Below are 21,527 nucleotides of genomic sequence, written 5' to 3' on the forward strand. Positions count from 1 at the left end.
GTATGATTTGAAGGACTCCAATATCATGTTAGGGCAGAAAAATAAAACACTTCCTGCGGTAGATGGTCCCGCTGATGGTGTGCAACAACACTACTCTCTGTGCAATTTCGAGGCCACTAAGAAACGTCAGTTACTGTGATTTTTAGTTGTGGGTCACTTGGTTTACTTTCTTATTTTGCTGAATTCTGTAAGAGTCAAATGGAATTGCATCTTGTTTATCTGAATATGTGTGAGGGATTTGATTTTCCCGAGTAAATGTTGCTGTGGAGCTCAGTGGGGCTTAGGAGAAATACAATGGCATACAAAGTTCAACTGGAGGCTCCCTGCTATGTTAAAAGGCAAAAAAAGAGAAAACTTTAAAAGACTGAGGAGGCATAGTGGGCAAAAGGACACATTATTTACTCAAGTAGAAGTAAAGATACTGGTGGAGAAAAAAGACTGGGGAAAGCAAAAGTACTGATTCAACTTGAAGTTTCAGGCTCTGACCTGTGCTCGAAGTATAAAGGATAAAAAAATATCCCTCTGAAGGAAAGCTACCTGAACCTCACTTCATTACTATAATTCAAAGACTATGAAAGCTAAAGGTAGAATCAGCAGGAGTTGTCCGAACTGTTAGTAAACACACCACCAAGATACTTCATTGTGTCATTTCGTTCCCAGGATGTAAAACAACTACATGTTGGGTCAATAAAGCGAGCACAGCAAAAAAAAAAGAAAAGAGAGAGAATAAGGGAATCCAGGCCGAGGGCTGCAGGTTCTCTGCAGATACAGTAATGCACCTTTGCTCCCCATCCAAGTCTCCCTCTCCCTCTCCCAAGTTTCCCTCTTGTTACGTTAGCCGTTGGCGATCCGCGCTGATGGGTTGAAATCGATCAAGTTATGCCGGGAAGGTGGAGTGAAGACAATGACACAGAATCAAAATAATTGATAATTCCCCTAGAGTTCATTAGAAACTAAGTTGAAGACCCTGTTTTAAAAATCTGAGGAGTAGAAAATACAGATATTTGTGTTAAAATGTAGGAAGAAAAAGTCAAAATCTAGTATTTCTACTTTTCTGTTACTTTTCACCTCTGTGAGGAGCATTGTTTTACTTGTTTCTGTCGGTCATGTCGTTTAATTAATGTATGAATGCACTTAGTGCCAATAAGTTCTGGTCAATAAGCAATTTCCCATGAGTAACCTATATAGTATGTCGCTTTGCAATTTTCAAAACCCATTAAAGAATTCAACAAAATCAATGAAATTTGCGAAAGAGCAAAATCTTTACATAGTATCCACTTGCCAATACAGCACGCGACTCATTTAGAGATTTCCCTGACATAACTGGATGATAAAACAATCATTTTGTGACATTGATCCTCTTGCAATGTTTCTCTCTGTCCGATGGCTGCAGGGCGGCTTTAAGAAGCTCCTTTTGTTCGGTCAACACGAAAAATGATTTTGTTGTAACACAAATGGTACAGTTTATTCTTCTGACCGTGTTTTCATTAAGTGTGATCATTTGGGACTCTGTTGGGACGCTGTTATGCTCTCTCTCTGTCTCTCTCTCTGTCTCTCTGTCTCTGTCTCTCCACTATTAATAAATTATCAGCCCACAGAGGCTGGGGCCCCCTGCTGTGTACTGAAAAACAGCTGAGATAGACTGTAGGTGGAAAGAACACCTCTTGTGAATATATTTGCACTCTATGTAAGGAGTGGTTACCGTGACCTCGAAATAACATTACACACATTGTAACAGCAAAGTGTTATCCGTGATCATCACACACCCTCTAAGCTACAGTTGATGTACGTGCTGCATCGTGCTGGTGCGTACACATCTGCACGCGTGGAACCAGGAAGGCCCTCCCCAGATCATAATCGTCAATCCTCGTGGTTAAAACTGCACATTATCAGTGTGTCGAAGTAACGTAGCAGCATGACGGAGCGTGGGTAGATAATTGCCGAAGTCAGAAAGCTTTATGTATCCAGAACAACAAACGCCTATTATCAGCTGTCAGCTTGTTATCCAAATATCCAATTATGGGCTGTCACGTTATGGCGAGTGAACAAAGTAAATGATGTGGGATTGCTCCGACACACATGATCACGGTGCATATATATCACCCTCTGACACGGGCCCTTCATTTATCCTGCCGTCACACGAACCACCTAACCTCTTCAGACCTGGATAAATGTAGCTCAGTTGTATTTTATAGTTGCTGAAATCTTGTCTCAGGTGACATTTCCGCTCACCCTTAATGTAAATGGTGAATGCACTTGCATTTCTGTAGCGCTATTGACGACTCAGAGCGCTTCACAACACCGTCACAATTGCACAACACTGCTGTGCAATGTGCCAACCTGCTCACCGGGAGCAGTTTGGAGTTCAGTCAGACCCACGTTTTGCTGCAGTGGATGGACACAAAAAGGATGCATGCAGGCTGCTAATAACACTTACAGGAACACGTACTGTTTCATTGATTACTGACAGAATCCAGAGCATTAGGCATCATTAATTGTGGTGAGTGCCGATACTTCCGCTGTCTTAATTTTCCTCTACAAACTGACAGATGCTATCACACTCGTGTCATCAAAGCCTTGATGTGATGACCACTCTTGTGCCCCACATCGTCTGAAACTGTTGTTTAAGCTTTGGTTTGGTTTTGTTCTTGATGGGGTGCAGCTCTCGCAGTAGTCAACACAGGCAGCGAGCAGCCAGCGCTTCCAAGCCTCAGACCTTGAAAACAAACCAAACAGCTTGTGTATGCCAGAAAGTGTTGGCTGTCGAAAAAGTGTTGATTCCACGGGAAGCCCCTCTCAGATGAAAAATTCATTAATTTGGTTTCCACAATGAAGATATTACATAACTCTGTGTCCTGACATCCTCTCGAGAGGCCAGAAGACCTTCTGTCGTTCCATGGAACAAATGTGTTGCTGTAATTCCTCGCTCAGCCAAGAACCCTGCTCTTAACAGTGATTAGGGATTGAAGGGCTTAACCCATTATTTGCCAGACGAATCATTTAATAATTACATAGAGATTCGAAGCATAGTCAAATACACTGATAGATTCAGGGGTGGATGGCAGGCAATTGCTCCCCCTGGTGCCCCCATATTTGAAGAGAACGTACCCTCTTGGATCCCTATATGGCGGATAAAATGCAGAAAATGTGATCATGTGCCCACTGGAGTGCTGTTTCAGAAAAGAAAATGTGGTCAAGTACCCTCTAGGATGCCCATCCATTAGAGAAAACATGATGCAGTGCCTTCTTGGCTGCTCCTTAAGGCCCCTACACACCGCCAAGACTCAAACCAACAGCCAACTGCCTTTATCCAACCACTCTGTTGCCTCTCTGACCCATTTGGCAGAAAAGTTGCACTGAACATATCGCTTCGATGTGCTGCCACAGTAGCATGTTCTTTCTGCGCTTGCGAGAGATGCAATAAACCTCCTTAACAGAGGGTGGCGTTAGTCTTGTGCCAGTACTCCAAGACATGACATAACGAGCGCATGGAAAAACAAAGCGCGCACAGTATTCCGCCCCTCCCACACACTGCATTGATTCACTAGCACACCGCCAGTCAGAATATTCATACAGCTAGCACACAACCAATCAGAGAATCCACTGGCCCAGGTGGCCAACAGCCAACCTTCGCAGACTTCGCACGTTGAATCGGAGCAGACGCTGTCCGCGCGCTTCCAAAAGCTTCCAACGCAGCTGAACACACTGAACAGATTTGTTCCCGAACTCGTCCGAGTCCCCCAAATGCTTCAGACAGCTAAAGTTTGGCCCGGTGTGTCTCAGGCTTTAACTTAATAAAACTCAAAGGTGTCCATAAAGTGGAGAAAACTAATTGTAGTGCCCTCTAGGGTGAAAATGTGGACAACTTTCTTCTAGTGTGTCCTTGAATTGGAGAAAACTTGATGCCCTCTATAACGCCCTTCAAGTGGAGAAAATGCATTGCAGCTCCTCCACTGGAGAAACACGTTATGAAGTGAACAGTGTGGTTCCCTAAAAATGGAGGAAACACAATACAGTGCCCTCTACGGTGCCATACCACTGGACACAACACAATGTATCCCTTCCAGTGGAGAAAATGTTCTGAAGTGCAGTATTTGGTGCCCATGAAGTGGAGAAAATGTATTGCAGTGCCCTCAAGCGTGCCCTTCAATTGGAGAAAATGTTATAAATGAGGGAACAAGAGAAAATGTGATCAAAAAAATCTTTTAGTGTGCCCTTTCATCGGACAAGTCACAATGCTGTGCCTTCTAGGTTTCCCTGTCATTGAAGAGAAAACATGATAAAGTGTTCTCAGTGGTACCCTTTCAGTGGAAAATATGTGATAACGTGCCTTCCACAGTGCCCCTCCCCCTTGGAGAAACTGATGCAGTACCTTTGTCCGGTGCCATTCTAATAGAACTTGAAAAAACATGACGCAGCATCCCTAGTGGAAAAATCCGTTGTGAAGGGCACAGATTGGTGCCCTTCCAGAGGCGAAAATATGACTCAATGCCATATAGGCTACCCTATCTGCTAAAAAGTGGGTGAGAACTCTTTCACCTTCAGCATAGAAGGACTTTCCACACATTAGCACTCCCTCCACTCTTTAAAAGGTTTTTCAACCCTGCCCATCCTTTTAAATGTTTTTCTTGGTTTAGTCGGTCTTCTTTATGTCAACGTGACCCTCTGTCTTTCAGCCTGCGCTCATTTTGCCATTTTTCTGGTCGCTCATGTTGCGCTGGCTCTCTTCGCCATAGGTGGTGCGGTCATGTCATTCATAATAAATGACCAGGGTTTTACTTCCCCCTTAACCTGCGTGACTCCCACTCTATTTATATCTGAACTGTCATTTCACAATCACTTACACACACACACACACACACACACACACACTCTGTAAATCCCCAACATCAATAGTCTACAGCGGCACTGGCTTTGAGTCAGAATCAATGACACACTGTGGATATCAGTGACATTGCATGTCAAATTTTAATGTTAGGCAGGTCTGACTGGATCTGTAACTGTGATCTGATGTTTTTAGAGTAAAATCAACACATTATTGAATGATTACTAATGTCACACTGCTGCCAAACATATACTGGGCTTGATGAATACAATGGTTACCTCTGTACCCCACAGTCATTGAACGAATTGGACTTGAGAGAGTCTGAAAAACAAAGAAGGGGACTTGAACTGAACACAGAAGTGTATCACAGGCCCTCGAATAATCAAAAACATTGCTTGCCTTTCTCAATTAACATGCTTTGTGTGTCAGTAAAATAGAAATTGGTTGAACACTTCAAAATGTAAAGCAACCATTACATTTTTAAATGTTTAACAAACTCTGCATCTGGCATAAAGGATGTGACAAGTATTTATCTTTCCAATATTTAGCAAGACTATGCATTCCTCTCATGTAGGTGCGTGTTGTCGTTTTGTGTGTCCGTATGTGCTAATAATGTCTTTAAACATTTATTTCCTTCTTCCTTTTGTTTCCTTGGAAAACACACATGCACACACGCACGCACGCACACACACACACACACGCACACACACACACACACACACACATACACACACACTCATGACCTCATCAAGTTCACTCATGCATTGGTCCAACCTACACAACACTTCCAAGTACAGCACATTGTGTTTACAGCTGTAAGGAATGGCCCTTTTAATTATTCATGATGACTACAGTTTGTTATGTTGAATCATGTTTTTGTGTTTAGCACAACTGCTAAGCCTTGAAGACTTAGAAGGGCATTTAGAGGACAAAACGCCTGAGAGGATGACTCGCTAACTAGTTACATATGTGTTGCAATGTCTTGTATAGTTATATTTATCCCACATAATTATGTGTTGTCATATATTTAGAGGTAAAAGCAAGATATGGAGCAATGGATGTAGCTCCCAGAGCGAGCCAGTGGTTGTCAGTCTGGGTCAGAGCAGAAATGAAAATGTGGAGACCAACTGCTGATATGTTAGATGTAGATTAGCTAGCTCTGTGGCAAACACAGGCGTATGATACTTACGTGTGAATCATCCTCACAGATGAACACCACTTGTGTTTTTTGAAGCGTTAATTAAATTGCTAGAACTACAAAGCTAATGACTACATTGCAGTCACATGACTTAAATGACATCATTAAGCATCTTAGTACACAATTACTTTGCATGCTTTTTTTTTTTTTCTCAATCGATCAATCAATAAGTTGTGAAATAGTTTGAACTGGTGAGTTGATGAGTCTCTGTGCTCTCTGTGACTGTTTTATGTCTTTGACAACTTCTGTTGTCTCATTTAGCCACTTTTTAAGACACATAAATACTTTATATTTAAATTGTGGGACTATTTCAGATTTATTTGATGTTGTAGATTAAAAATATCTTAAGTCTATGGTAACCACAGACCTTATTTCAGGCATTAAGCCAAAAACTAATTCAAAAAACCCCACTGACTAGAGTAGATTTCCATGTTTTAATGTCATATGTTGTATGTTCTACACATGCTCGCGCTAATGCATTAACTGTGTTCTCCGTATTTGAAGGTAATTCCTGCATATTTAACCCTAAAATAGCAGATGGGTAAAAGCGCTTTCAGTGAAACTATCTTTGGTGGCGAGCTCCTGAGCACATATGTATGTCGGGGAATAAGTGTGTCTGAGTGTTGAAGAATACAGAAATAAGTGAGTGTGTCTCAAGTGCCTGTAAAAACACTGAAACTGCCCACAGATGTGGATGAAAGCAGGGAGTAATCATTTAACACAAAGTCATGAGATTACATATCAATGGAAAAACTTGTTTTTTCAAATGAACCATTTACTTGTACTATAAAGCCGTGGTCATCAAAAGGGGGTCTTAAGACACCCAGGGGTCCGTAAGGTTGTTACAGGAGGTCTACTATAATTCATTATAATTTCATCCATATAAATGACTATATTGATCATGATTTACATAACATTTCTGATGTCTGTCAATCAAATGATCAAAAGACTATGTCTCTTGTATGTCTTTTCATGTATTAAAAAAATCATATATAATTTCTAATAATAGTCAGCATTACATATCACATATGGATAATGACTGTGTATGTTTTAAGCAGTACAACTATCAACTATGAATATCCCCAAACACATACATGTACCACAAATAGCCCCGTCTGTTTGGGCATGTGGTTGGAACCAGTGTAATGAGACCTTACAGGCTGTAAAGTAGAATTATCCTCAAGTCAGGCACCGCCATATCAGACGAAATTAGCCTTTCCTCTCATGCATGCAGCCCTACTTTATCCATCCTCTGTCAAAACAAGGCTCAAAGGGCTGCTCCACACTCCTTCATTAGACAACTGTGTACACACACACACACACACATACACAACTTTTTACTGCTGCGGGGAGCTTGATTATAGCCATTACCAGTGTGACAGCAGTGCCACAGTTAATGATATCTGTGTTATATACGGAGGAGAGCTTTGCGGTGAGTTATTAATACTACGATGCCCCGTCTTTTATGGCCTTATCAATAAAGGCTGTTCTGCCAGTCGATACAAATGCTTCACGCCAATGACTATTCATCCACAACGCAAATCGACCCAGCATGATATGTGTGCATGTGTGCATGTGAGCATGTGTGCGCGGGTGCGGCAGACTGTAAAAGCATGTAAGTATATATTGTCCTTCACAACCCCTCACAACATGCACATTCTTCTCCTAAAGCTGAAAAGGTGGCTCAGTGACTCTGTACGCTCGAGTGTTTCCCCCTGCCTCCGAGTAACATGTGGATTGAAGACTCAGAATTGGCAGATGCTTATGACCATCTAGTGACCAAATCACACAATCTCAAGACATGAACTGTCTGAGATGAATAGTGTGAAATTCATGTGCTTTATATGTTCTACCCATAAGCACCGCAGACTGACTTCCCGTTTAAAGTCAGACATACTGTGATAATTATGATTAGGATAATAATAATTAAGGCTGAGAAGCATTTAAGTAATCTAGCTGCAAACAGAGAAAATTGGTGGAAGTGAGTGTCTGCAGCAGGTTGTCAGAGGGAAGTTAAAAATGGGTGGGGGGGGTGCAGGCAATCACAACAAGCAATGCACTGTACAAATGTGAGGGCAGATGTATGAAAGTCAAATAGGTTGCAGGTGACAGTGCAGAGATGAGTGAATGTGACAGCAGGTGAAGAGATCAGAAAGGGGCCAAAGTGGATACATTCCAAATTTAGTCTGTATATTTTTTGTGGGTGAAGGAGCGGACATTGTAACCTTTACTTCTGCAGCGTGTAGGATTTAGGAAGAAATGTAATGAACATAATTGTGTCTTTGTTTGTGTATGATTACCTGAAACTAAGAACTGTCCCTGACAATGAGCCCTTCATATCCACAGAGGGAGCAGCACCTGCCTCCACTGGGTCCGCCATGTTGCACCGACATGTTTCTACAGTAGCCCAGGAAGGACAAACCAGGGATGCATCCACCATGGCCCATTTTCAGTTGAGCACTAAAGTTCCCTCTTATTCCACACACATATTATTGCCTTTATCTATCATCTGGCCTAATTTAGCCAAAAAGACATTAATGCTCTTTACCTGCTCTTTGCACTGGACCTGAATTCACGGCCATAACTCGGTGCTGAGTTCTTTTCTGGCCATGAGAATTTCCAGTAGTGACTCAGTCCATCATTAAATGTTTTGCTGCTCAATGAGCCGGGCTTAACATGTTTACCTTCAGACACCTCTGGCCAGCGATCCTCTATTGACGTCCTTACATAACATGTGAGTGAATCCATCTCTTGCTGCTTTTTCATCATTGTGCTGCAGGAGCGGTTTCAATAGATGTTTTGATTTATGTTTTTAAGAAAAATCTCAAGGTCACCATGAGGACTCATGGTAAACCGTAAAAGGACTCACTTTTCCCGCCTACCAACTACTCAAGGTGCTGTCACATTCACCTGTACACACAATTGCAAACTGGCGGCAGAGGCTGCCATGCGAGGAGCCGACCTGTTCACCAGGAGCGACACAGTGCTTCCTGTCCAAAGCTTCCGATGATAACTATGCTCAGCCACTTACGCAGATGGAACAGCTATTGGAGCAATTTGGGGCTCGGTATCTTGCCCGAGCATCAACAAGGATCAATTGAACAGCTCTACCTCCTGAGCCACGAATTCCCTGCGATTTATTGTAACTGTTGAGTCCAAGCTGACAACAGGAGGTTATAAACTTTTCTATACCTTTGAGGCCTACAGGGAGTGAGCGTTTGAGACTCAGCAGAGTGGAATATTTCTTTAAAGCCCAGGTCTCCAAAGACAAAATCTCAAACCCAAGCCACATATAGCCCCCATTCTTCCATTTCCCCTGTCCCACCTCCACCCCCCTCACATCCCACTTAATTTTCTCTGGTTCTGAAGGTCTTGGCTATTGTATCATACGAGATAAGATTGTTTCCCTCATTTCCTCCCCAGTGTACTGCATGTGCATGTGTTTGCGTATACATTTCTATCTACATTCAGGATTGCTCATGTTATCCTTCCCCACAGCTTATGCCGATATAAATATCGCAGCTAATTAATAACTGCGAAGACCTTAGAAATCTCTAATGGGAGTTCTACTGGGTTCTTTCACTCTCATTCAATTTTCACCTCCGACCGCAGAGGGAGAGACAGAGGAGAGGAGGCATGGGAGGGGCGAGTGAGAGGAAGAGAGAGAGAAACCAGGAGGAGTCTGTGGAGGACAGCGAGGCGAGAGAGTAGGGTAACATAAGAAGAGAGGGAAGAGGAGATTAGTGAGGAAACAACTACTGGAAGAGAGAAGGAGGAAGGAGAGTCAGGAAGCAAAGAGTGAAAGGAAAGAAGGGTGAGAAGGAGAGAAGAAGATCAAGTTCATGCTTTTTTCAGAGAGGTTAGTGATGCATCTGGGAAAGATTGTAAAAGAAAGGCAGGACAATATTGACTTCATGGAGACACACCGATTGTCCAGAACATTAAAACCACCGACAAAGGAAGTAGATAACAACAGTCATCATCAACAATGCACTGTTCTGCTGGAAAACCTTAGCATCTATGTGGATGCCACTAAACACAAACAACCCTGTCCTTAGCAGGACACCACCACTAAGACGGCCCAGGGAATGTAATAAGGAGCACAAGACGTGACCTCCAGATTGCTCAGTTTCCAATCCAGTCCAGCATCCATGGAACCTGCTGGAACAAGACACCACCGGGCAACATCAGCAGTCAGAGTCAAGTTGGATCCAAGATCAGGCCTCCATGGATTGGACTTGTTCAGGGACACCTAGTAGATGCTCGATCAGATTGGGATCTGGGAGCTTGGAGGCCAGGTTGACAACCAGTCGTTACCTGCCAGTGGCTTTAATTTTATGGCTGATTGGTGTATATCAAGCAGGCGGTCTAACGAAGCACTGAGATTGTTTTCCCCGTCATTTTGCATTCATTTTGAGAAATGTAGCAGCTTGCAAATGTTTGTTATTTTGTCAAACCAGACAAAACGTGAATGTACACACTGTGGATGCAGGACTGGGTTTAACTTCAAACAGCTACATTGTCAGACTACAGCACTAGCATTGTTCATCTCCCCCGACCAATGTAAACAGTTTGGAAATGTGCAGTCATGTGCTACTAGCTAATCAGAGAGATCACTGATCTAAGATGGACATAAAGATAGAAAGAAGAGAGAATCTGTTGAGCTGACATCAGCCAGGGCTTCAAACAGACTGCACAACTGTTCAGCGCGTGGATGAAACCAAGTCCAGCGCGCTGAATGGAAGAAGATCTCAATTACTGTGGCGTCTGGGAGAAAATCTATGCATCGAGGGAAATGGGAAAGAGCGTGTGTGTGCATGTTTGTATGCACTGTGCATTAGTGTCTTTTTTACACGTGTGTGTTTAAATGCTCAATTGTTTAGGTGTTCAGTACAGCATCTTTAAGTGTCACGTCTGTGTGTCTGCCCACATGTGTGATAATACTAGCTCCATATCAATATAGTGGATATCAGTTATCATGAAATCTTCCACGTAAAGAACAGGCAGCCCTGCATGCAGATTCTTCCCAAGCAGCATGCACACACAAGCGTGACCATACACACACACATCCACCCACCCACACACACAGAAAGACAAAACTAGCACTTTTTTTTTTTAACCTGTATGTTTTTTTCTAACACAACTGTAATGCAACACTTAAAAGTAGTTATGTGCTAGGTTACATTATAATTTATAGACTACTTTTAACTCTGAATAATTAAATGTTTCACCTTTACATTGTAATGTAAAGGTGAAACATTTAGAATAAACCCCAAAGCAGAGATGATGGTTCAGCTCTGTCCAGACTATCATCTCTTTTTTTTTCCCCCAGTCTGACTTTTTTTCAGACTTTATTACTTTCCCTGTTGGTCACCACACTGCAGCAATGAACGATAACCCCATTTTGGTGCATCCATGTAAAGTGGGCAATTAGAGAAATCTAGCGTGGACATAAGAGAGTGGATATCTGATTGGGCCAATAGAGTGGGCACATTTCCTCACAGATGTTTAACTGAGTTGAAAGAACAAATGAATAAATACATTAGTACAGCAGATGCTTGAGCAGACTCCCGAGGACCCAACCATTACTGATTCTGACTCTTCAGCTACACCAATAGTTTGGACGTTTTTTTTTTTTTTTGCAAAATGGTCTGTTAGTATCAGTTTAATCACGCCCGTCACACCGTGGGCATGAAATGAAATTGAAATTGTATTTTTGTGGTACTTTGGCTACTGGCAGAAAAAAAAATACCTTGATGTTATTGTACCCAGCAGCCTCAGCCTGAACTGTGCTTTGTGGAGGAGAATCAGGTAGCGTACACCCCAGACATTTTAATGTGCTACAACTGTAGAATGTAGATTATATCAATGTGCCTTTGTTTTGTACCCACCACTTCTGCTGATGAGCTTATTTTGAACAATGGTTGTAGCAGTAAATGCATCTGTTACATCTGGTCGGTCATCAGACTTGCATTCTGCTTACAGGGAGAGAGAGCGCACGCGAGAGAATAATATGGCAGTGTGTTTCTATCACTCGACTTAAAGGCTCTATTCATCAGATTCTGAACATTTAGATTTCAGTGTGTGGGTTTAAATGGGATCTATTGGCATAAACAAACTATGATATTCATGGTTATGTTTTTATAATCTGCTGAAACTAAGGAACACTGAGTTTTCATTACCCTAGAATGAGACTTTTTATATCTGCAGAGAGATCGAAGGCCCCCTCCATGGAATCCACCATGTTCCTACAGTAGCCTAGAGTGGACAAACCAAACTCCAATGAAAACACTGCGCTCTATTGGCCCGTTACACCACCCAGTCCAACAGTGCAGATCGGGGATGTCGTGGTGAGGACAGGTCTCTGATGTGGGCACGGCAGTCTGATTTCTCGTTGCTTGGCCAGCCTATAACAATCTTTGCTCCTTTCATTTCCCTGCAACCCGGACATTAGCCAGGAGCAGCCTTAAATCCAAGTTGGATTAGCATGACTCTTGTCCCAGATCTCCTGGATGAAGTATCTTTTTACAGTGCTCTGTAAAGTGAAAGGCCCGTCCTTGTCAAAGGAGCCTGGTGGCTTTGAGGAGAGCGATACAGCTGTTTCTGGGGAGGATGGAGGTGTGGCAGATTCACCCATGTGTTTTGGTCTGAGATGTTGGTGCTCCAAGGCGTCATCTAATGGCAGTGAACGTGGCATATAGAACCTTTAACGTATCTACTTTGTAAGGTAATTCTTTACTTAACCATGAATCATCTGAAAGGGTAAGTTATTCCCTGCAGACTCTGAAGATTTAACTTTTCAAAAGATACGATTCGTTCCATTTTACTCTCCCAGGATGAGACATCCACCTCTTTACTTTATTCTCCAACCACCTTGAACCTCAGCATTCTCTATTAACCTCCTCTCCACGTTCCACGGCTCATCTTTCATTCATCTCTCCCTTCCTTTAGCTCCCCATTTACCTCTCTCACACCCTCCCCCTAGTTTGTAACTTTTCACTTTGATCTCAGCAGTGTCATTTCCTCGTCTTTTTGGCCCACGATGGCACGACTTCTTATCTGCAACTTGTGATTTGAGCGGGGATAGTCGCGAGCTCTCGCTTGATGTCACAGCTCCCAGCTGCAGCTGTTTTAGGCGGTCATGCCTGCCGTGTAAGCACAGATTTTAATTAAACTAACATTACTGCACAGCGGAAATTAGCATACAAGCATCAGTGACATTATTTGCCAAATAGATTGAATTCCTTTTCATCTCATCTTCTCCTCTGCCCCTATAGTCTTTGTAGCCTGATCTTCTGTTTAACACGGCGCTGCTCTACGTGTCATGCTGTCATCATTTCAGCTTCAATCCTCACGCCCGTCCCATTGCCTCTTTGATGTCGAACACTAGCTGGTGACTTTATGAGTGAAACAGCAGAATTTCATTCATTTTGTTATTAAAAGCAGTCAATAGTGTGGCCACAGAGGATAAAAACAAATCTTTTTCCTGGAATGTCTATTGATGATAATGAAAGAGGGAGCACGACTGAGAGCACAGCACTAATTAATCCTTCGACTTCACCTGCTGTGACAATGAACACGCTTTTGGTACGACTTCATTTGAAACCCCAAATTACTCAGTGAAAAAAATCTCCTAGAGCGCTGCCATTTCTGTGCAACTGTCAGCTGTTTACACACTATGCTTCACTGGCCTCATGTCTTTTTCATGCACCTCTGACACGGTGGAGGAGCAGGGTGTCGGCATCGACATCACGACGCACAACCGGCAGCTCCCTCTCGTCTCTCACATTGGTTCTTCCCTTGTTATTGTTTTGATCTTCACATTCAATGGTTTTGTCACCCACTTTTTTTTTTTTTTTTTCTCTCAGGCCCATTCCATCCCTTCTCACTAAAAAATAACATCTTCAGCTGTTTTCTTTTTCTGCCTCTGGCATTGTTGTCTCAACAGTACGTCTCCCCCCTCTTGTCTTCTGTTCATGTTTCTAATGTCTTTGTGCAAATAACATTTGCGGATAACAGAGAAACCTCCATTGTTTGTCCTATTGTTTTCGATCTCGCGTTTACGATAGTGATTGGCTTTAATTGATTTTGTGTGAAAACGGCAAAAGCAGACATTCTTAGAACACTGATGCTTCATGATGTCTCCTTGCCTTTATTTATTTATATGTGTGTATGCAGGCCATCTCCCCTCACTCTTCCCCCTAAAATGTCAGTCACTCTCTCATCTTTAGAATACTCCATCTGTCCCGTCCCTTCCCCAGCTCTTTCAATGGCAGCATCTCTTTTTAAAACATCCTTTTATGTCGCTCTATCACCCCCCCCCCCCACCCCCGTCTCTCTCTAAGATGGTAACCCCGAGGGGCTGAAGGATTGCAGCACGATGGCCATATAGCAGTGTGGATACAGTGTGCACACATTAGCTCACACACGCAGGCATGTACAGTATGTATGCATATTCAATTCTCCAAGCACATCCACACACACACGCACTAAACCTACACAACGACGCGTACATAAAAGCGGAATAAATAGGCCATCTTGAAATATGAAACACACGCACACACAGAAAGAAACACGTTTCCACACACAAGAGAACAGTGGACGCCCTTAGAGTAAATGAAATGGACACATGCAGTGTAACACTTAGTAATACTATAATGCACTGAGTGGAGCACAAACCTTCATCATCACTGAACAATTCCACAGCCCACAGAGCTGCAGCATTTATAACAGTACACACTGTGTTACCAGTTTATTGGGGGCACTTATAGCTTAATCTAATGTGGTCCAAAAGAACAGCCCTCCGATAAATCCAATTTCAGACCGGCTTAATGTGAAATTGTCCTCCCAAGAAGAACGACGGCGCCGGTCCTTTCAGCAAGCGCCCCCAAAAACAACATATGTTTACGTTCAAGTGACAAAAGCCCTCGAGCAGCTGTGGTAATTATGAAAGCAGCGAAGGAGGAAGGTGACAGGACACTTTGGAAATCAGTGGGCTAAGAATGGACCTGGCTGCGGGCACGGGTAGAAAACCAACCAAACAACTTTTTATTTAACCCAGTGATTTTTAGTGTGTATTTTATGTGTAATTCAACATTTTGTGGGGAAAAAGTCAAGGTGGGCATTGGAGGTAAACAAAACGAAGGAAAACACTTCATTTCTTGTTTTTGACTGAAAGACACCTTCTTTTAACTTGAAAGCAACATTATGTCATTTTTTATTTTTTTTTTTACCATAAAATAACAGCTTCTAAATATCTCAAATTGACAGATCAGTGGTTTGTAATACACTTGTAATCATTTGTTCCTGCACTTGGTAACTTCGGTGAGAGTGTAGGATCACAGCTTTGCGTACATGTTTACGTCAACACACAAGTTTTCGACACATAATGAGGAGGTGGATGGATTCATTATGGACAGATTTACAGAATACAAATACATTGGTATCTGGATAGATGATAAACTCACTTTCAAACATCGCAGAGACAATCTGGTCAACAAATTAGGCCAAAAAATAGTTTTGTATATGAAAAGGAATTAACTTTCCTGTGTTTTGCAGGAAGAGGATTATTGAAGCAGTTTATCTCTCTCTTATGGATTATAGTGATGTGATTTATATGCATGCAACTGCCTCCCCTCTTAAGCCCTTGGATGCTGTCTATCACTCTGCGCTCAAGTTTATTACCGGTGATGTTTATAGCGCTCATCATTGCATCCTGTATATATATAAAAAAAAAAATAAAAAAAAAATTGGGGTGGCCTTCTCTGTCTCAGAGACGTGATGGGTGTTTGTTTGTGTTGATCTGCAAAGCCGTCATTGGAAAACTGCCATCTCATATCGCATCTTCGCAAGTTGGAACCTCTTGACCATGTAAACTTGGTCTTTCTCTAAAAGTTCCTTAAGTTTGTGCTGAGCTTGGTGGAACTGCTTTTAGTTTTTTAAGACATAACCGCACAGAAGTCTTTAAAAAGGCCCCTTAAAAAGTAGCATTGTGGTAACCTTAGTGCACTCAAATCCTTAATCTGAAATTACTATTTGCACGTGATTTAACTGATTTGTTTTACATCTGGTATCTTGACTTCGATTAAATAAATGAAGGGAAAATATCACATTCGTCCTTCAGCTCCCGCAGTCTGCGTGAGCCGTGAGACGACTCAAACCACACCTCTGCGAACGTTAACGAACTCCTTCATCCTGAATTTCTGTGCTGCAAACGGGTTGGCGATGACGCAACACTTACTGCAGCATCCCAAGCTGTAAAGCGCTTTTGCAGCTGCTATATAGCCTCAGAGACCGATCTCGCACAAACAATGGCTTTGAAGAACACATGTACAGCTCCTTAACATAACCAACCCATAACCACAGCATGTCCACATCATCAAACACTTATTTTTTTAACGTTTAACATTTGGAAAGAGCGAAAGGGATTTGTCGTCCTGCTCAAAGTGGCGTCAGATCTGAAAACCCTGACCCTGGAGGGACCTGAAGGACTAACAACATGTCCTGCTGCTTATTTGGGTTTGATGATAACAGTTTTTGTTGGCATCATACACTTTACTTTATACTTGTTTACTGTTTGTTCCATGACCTACCTACTCCCCCCCCATTTACAGTCTGTCTCCTCTTCCCCGGCGTCACTTTCGATCTTTTCACTCTCTCATACCTCTTTTCTCTCTCGCACACTAATTGCCTCCCTCTGCGTCGGTCTCTCCCCTGCCTCTTAGCCACCTTTCTCTTTTCTCTCTCACTCAGATGCGGCTGACAGAGAGCTAACATATGTGTGCCATCCCATGTTGTATGTGTCACATTCCTCATTTTCTGAGTGCCTGCGGCTCTCATCTCGCGCTCCCATCGGCTCATTTTCTCGCACACTCCTCACTCTTGATGTCTTGAGTTTGTGGCAGTTGGAGCCAGTTTGGGAATATCTTTGACATCTTCGTCTCCGCCAACTACAGCTCGTCCATGTTCTCATTTCACGGATGCACACTTCTCACTCCTTCCTTGTTTATCCCTCAGAGTGCTCTTTCCTGATTTGTCTGGCGCAGTTTGGTCATCTGTAGCGTGTTTCGCCTACCAAATACATCAGCGTTTGTGGTCACCTTCATCTCCAGCAGGGACCACCTACTTCCCTTTATATGTCCAATACAGATCACACTCATCCAGTTGTGTGCCAACTAGGTACACACAATTCAATCAGTAGCATCAACATCCAGGCTGTCTCTAGGCCGAGGGTGTGTCAAGTTCGAACACACATCCTCGGGAGTTGGCGTGTTGAACCCAGCAGTGTCACATTGAGTCATTTTTCTGTCGTGGATTCGTGCCGTGGTGTTTTATGTTTCCTGTGCTTGTTGTGCTTTCAGAGGTGCGCTGAGAGGCTGGGCGGGGTTTTTCCCTTACCGGAGCCGCTGACTCACGCGCACCTGCAGCAGATTGGCAATCAGCGCCTGCTGATAAGCCCTGGTCTGCACGCTGCCTGCTGCCAGATGATTTTGTCAGTACTGAGTGGTAAATGGTAACGGCCCCTGCTCGCGCTAATTCTCTATAGAGTTTTCTCATGTTTTTTTTTTTCCCCCCTAGAGAGATCTAACTTAGTTTATTGCTCTTTTGCCTTCAGTGTTTTGACCTTGTTCATCTACCAAGCAGCTCCCAGTTACCCAGCCTTCAGCACCTCTGCAGCCAACAGCCTTGCCCTGAGTTCCCCTGAGCTCCTGCTGGGATACTGGTCTTCTCCGAGTCTACTCAAGTTAGTCCTCAGAGCTGTACTGAGGTTTCATGGATGGCATCTTGATTTCGACAAGCTGGTGGGTATCGCGCACAGCCTCGGACTGCAAGGCTCTGGAGCGGGTGATTGCAACTGCCCAGAGTATTGCTACCCACCTACCAAGAACAGTGATATTGGTAAGGTGTTTGTGCTGAGGCCCAAGACAAACAACCAGCCCAGACACTCCCTAGTCACCCTGCAGTCGGCTGACAAGCGATAGCGAGGTACCCACTGCCATGCCACCAGACAACAGAGCCACTCGCTCCCTCAGGCTGTGAGACTCCTCAATTCATCCTCCACACTCCACTGCAGCTTTCTTGTGCAGCTGCCAGTAAAGATTTCTAAAAATGTAACTTACTTAAAAACTCGCATCACAAAAATATATGTGATCAAAAAGGTCTGAGTGTTTAACAACCTGTACGGTTGTCCTCTAGATCATGTAGACGCCCAAACAGGGTCAACTGAACAGTACCTCTGCAGTATTGAATCGTATCTCAGGCACAATAATGTTTCTGTGTTCAACATATGACTATGCAGAAAACTTCACCTGGAATAAGTAGAAGCTGGGGGAGTAATTCACAAAAATCCCCAGATCAGTGGTTAATAGGCAGTTCTCCTGTATGATATCACTGGCAGAAATGAGCACCGCATTGATTGACCTCTCTGCTCTATATCGCTGGTTTTGCAGGTTTTTCCATCGATGCAATCTTGTATGTGTGAAATGTGGTTTTCGTGAATGGCATTATTTTGTCTTTAAGCCTGCTTTTTATTATTTCATATCAAAGAGGGAATGGTATCCAAGTCGTTCATCTCATTTGTTTCAACTCTTTCCTCCACCACAGAGGAAGTCCTCAGAGGGGTTTCACATTTCAGCCACTTTCCTCCTCTCATTTCTCTTCTCTTCTATGATTCCCTCCTCTCAGAGCTGAGGAACCACAATGCTTGTTATTAACTTTCTCATACCATTTATCTCCCTTTCACCACCACCATTACCTCCCCTCTGCTTTATGTCATCTACCCCCGGCCCCCCGTCTCTCCCCTCGTCTCTCTCCTCCTCGCGCACCATTTGTCTGCTTCAGTCTCATCAGTATTCTCCCTCTCCTGCAGACAGCAGGTAGGTTTAGCGCCCCGGACTCACCTTCATGCTTCCCAATCCCAATACATCATTCCATCGTCTGTTCGTTACTGCAGCGTGATTCCTGCTGCGCTTCTCAGCTGTGGTCATTTGATCTTCATGAGATCACAGCTCTGCTGGAAAGCATTTTATGACAGAGCATGAAACCATTATCACTTAAATTAAGGTTGTGGAAATAGCACTGGTGTGTGTGTGTGTGTGTGTGTGTGGCATTGGCTTTCTGTAGAGTCTGTTCTGTTAAAGGCTGTTCACTTGTGTTTTGCAATACCTGCAAACGATAGATGGGCATAGGAGAGTTTACTGATTTGAGATGTCACTAGCATGCCTTTTGTTTATTTATTTTTTTTTTTTGTGGTACCTTTTATTGATTTATTATTGGTAGAACTATCGAGGGGGAAAAAAAATATGACAACAAGTAGGGTTCAAAAACAACTCTCTGAACTGTCATTATTCGTAGGTGGGAAGCCAGTGAGGGATCAACTTTGCCTGTAGTGCATTTTTAGAATTTGAGTCTGGGTGAATGTGCACAGCAGCAGCAAAACAGGGAAGATAATATGCTCAGCACCTTCACGTGAGAAGTATGACATCTGGTAAACCCTGTCCATCAGCCCAGACTGTCTGAGCACAAAGCATCCATGATATAAACACAGAGTCCATCCCTCCATGTCCCGTGCTCTGTCAGCTTGAAACATGGTTGTTGAACCCAAGGGCATAATTTTGGTCTCAGCTTTGGTAGGGACACTGCCAGTGTCCAGCCCACAAAGGGGAAAAAATTTTTTTAAAAAAGCTCAAATTCAAGTCATCACCAGCTTTTTCTACATTTATAGCTTCCTGCTGCTGTTTTTCCTGTGTGCAGTGATTGCTAACATTGGTTGAAAGACTAGAAGGGACACAGTTAGCTTTATTACTACCCTTGAAACTAATTCTTGACACCAGTTATGTTTCACACAGTAGAAGACTAGGGATATTACGCTAGGCTAGCATGTTTGCATTTGTGTGGGACCGCATCCACTTGTCTTCAAATCGACCCGCAAACATTACAGAGCCCGCAGTCAGTTAGCTTTAATACTAGCCTATGTTGACCACACTGACAACTTTATAACACTTTTCCATAGTAGAATGGGTGTTAATGTTAGGCTAGGAGGCTTGCATTGTGTGGGTAGTTAGCTAACTAACAACAGCCTAGCAGCTAGGCTACTACTTACCCTCTGGGTGGTGAAATAGCTTCGGATTCCTCCTCTCTTTTGGTGGCATTTTCCATCTACAAAGCAGAAACCCAGGCAAAAATGACAAGACCAAATGAAACAGTCACATGGCTTTGATACCTTCATGTGTTGAGAACATGATAACCTTTCAGCCAATCAAATGGCAGCATATCTAAACCTGATGCCTTGCAGGTTACACTGAAGATTGCGATGCGAGGGCACTTCAGTAAAATAGTTACATTAAAATATATCAAAATAATGGTAAGGACAACTCTGTCTTTCCCAAACTTTGGTTGTGGCTTGTCCTTATCTTCCTTATGCAAACTTACGCCCTTGGTTGAGCCGGTATTTTGTGGTTGAGATAGATCTCTGTACCATTATGGCCACAACATTCTCTGATTTCCCATTGCTTGGCCAGCTGAGTCCCACTTTCTTTTCCCTGCAAATGGACATTAGCCAGTAGTAGACTTAAATCCAAAATGGATTAGCATGGCCCCAATTCCGACTCTCTTCATCTCCTCCATGGGGCAGATCGGCTGGTCAGGTTGGATGGTTAAAAGATGGTCTGGTCAGTGTTCAACTCAAAGACTCCTGCTCCTAATCCAAAAGGTAGCTTTCTTCTCCTGGTGGTAGAATTGAATCTTCTTCTGCTCTTGAAAATGTGACTGTGCATTATACTCAATGTTTGCTCTGACATTTGTAGCTGATTAAAAACTGAAAAATAAAGAATAAGAATCATTCACGTAAAAGTGCAGTCTAAAAGAAACATGTTAAAAATGAAAATCCTGTGCTCTACTCTGCCACACTTGAGGTCTGAAAAAAGACCTTCTAAATGTCTAGAACTGACAGGAAAAAATGTTACATCTGGCTTAAAAGTTACAACCGTTGCTCTACTTACCTTCATGATTTACTTTGATATTTCTACGATATAAATCTTTTTGGGGAAAAATACATTTGCACCACAGGATATACAAAACGCCAAGTTATGAATGGCTCCCACTGAAAACCTACCAGCGAATCGGAATAAGCACTTTGATTTGTGTTTGAGTGTGCACGTGTTCGTGCATTCATGCTCCTGAATGTATTTGTCTTGTTTGCGCATTCCTGTGGCTGCTCTCTCCCATGCCCCGAAGAATTTCCTGGAGTTCCCCCATTTCCTGATCACCTGTTATTGTCCTCCATCGCATGCCCTCACACATACCCAGAGTGTGGCCCACGTCATTCAGACACACAGATGCACGCACACGGCCATGCAGCATGATGATCTATTATAGAAAAGGAACCCATCCCTTTCCTGATTAAGGTGTGTGTTCATGGGTTTAGGTGTGTGTTCAGGCTGCAGCCAGGAGATCAGCCTGTCCTCGATGACTCCAGGAAGATGAGAAAAAAACTGTGAAAGAAAG

Source organism: Acanthopagrus latus, chromosome 2 (genome assembly GCF_904848185.1).
Source record: "Acanthopagrus latus isolate v.2019 chromosome 2, fAcaLat1.1, whole genome shotgun sequence".
NCBI classification, from domain to species: domain Eukaryota; kingdom Metazoa; phylum Chordata; class Actinopteri; order Spariformes; family Sparidae; genus Acanthopagrus; species Acanthopagrus latus.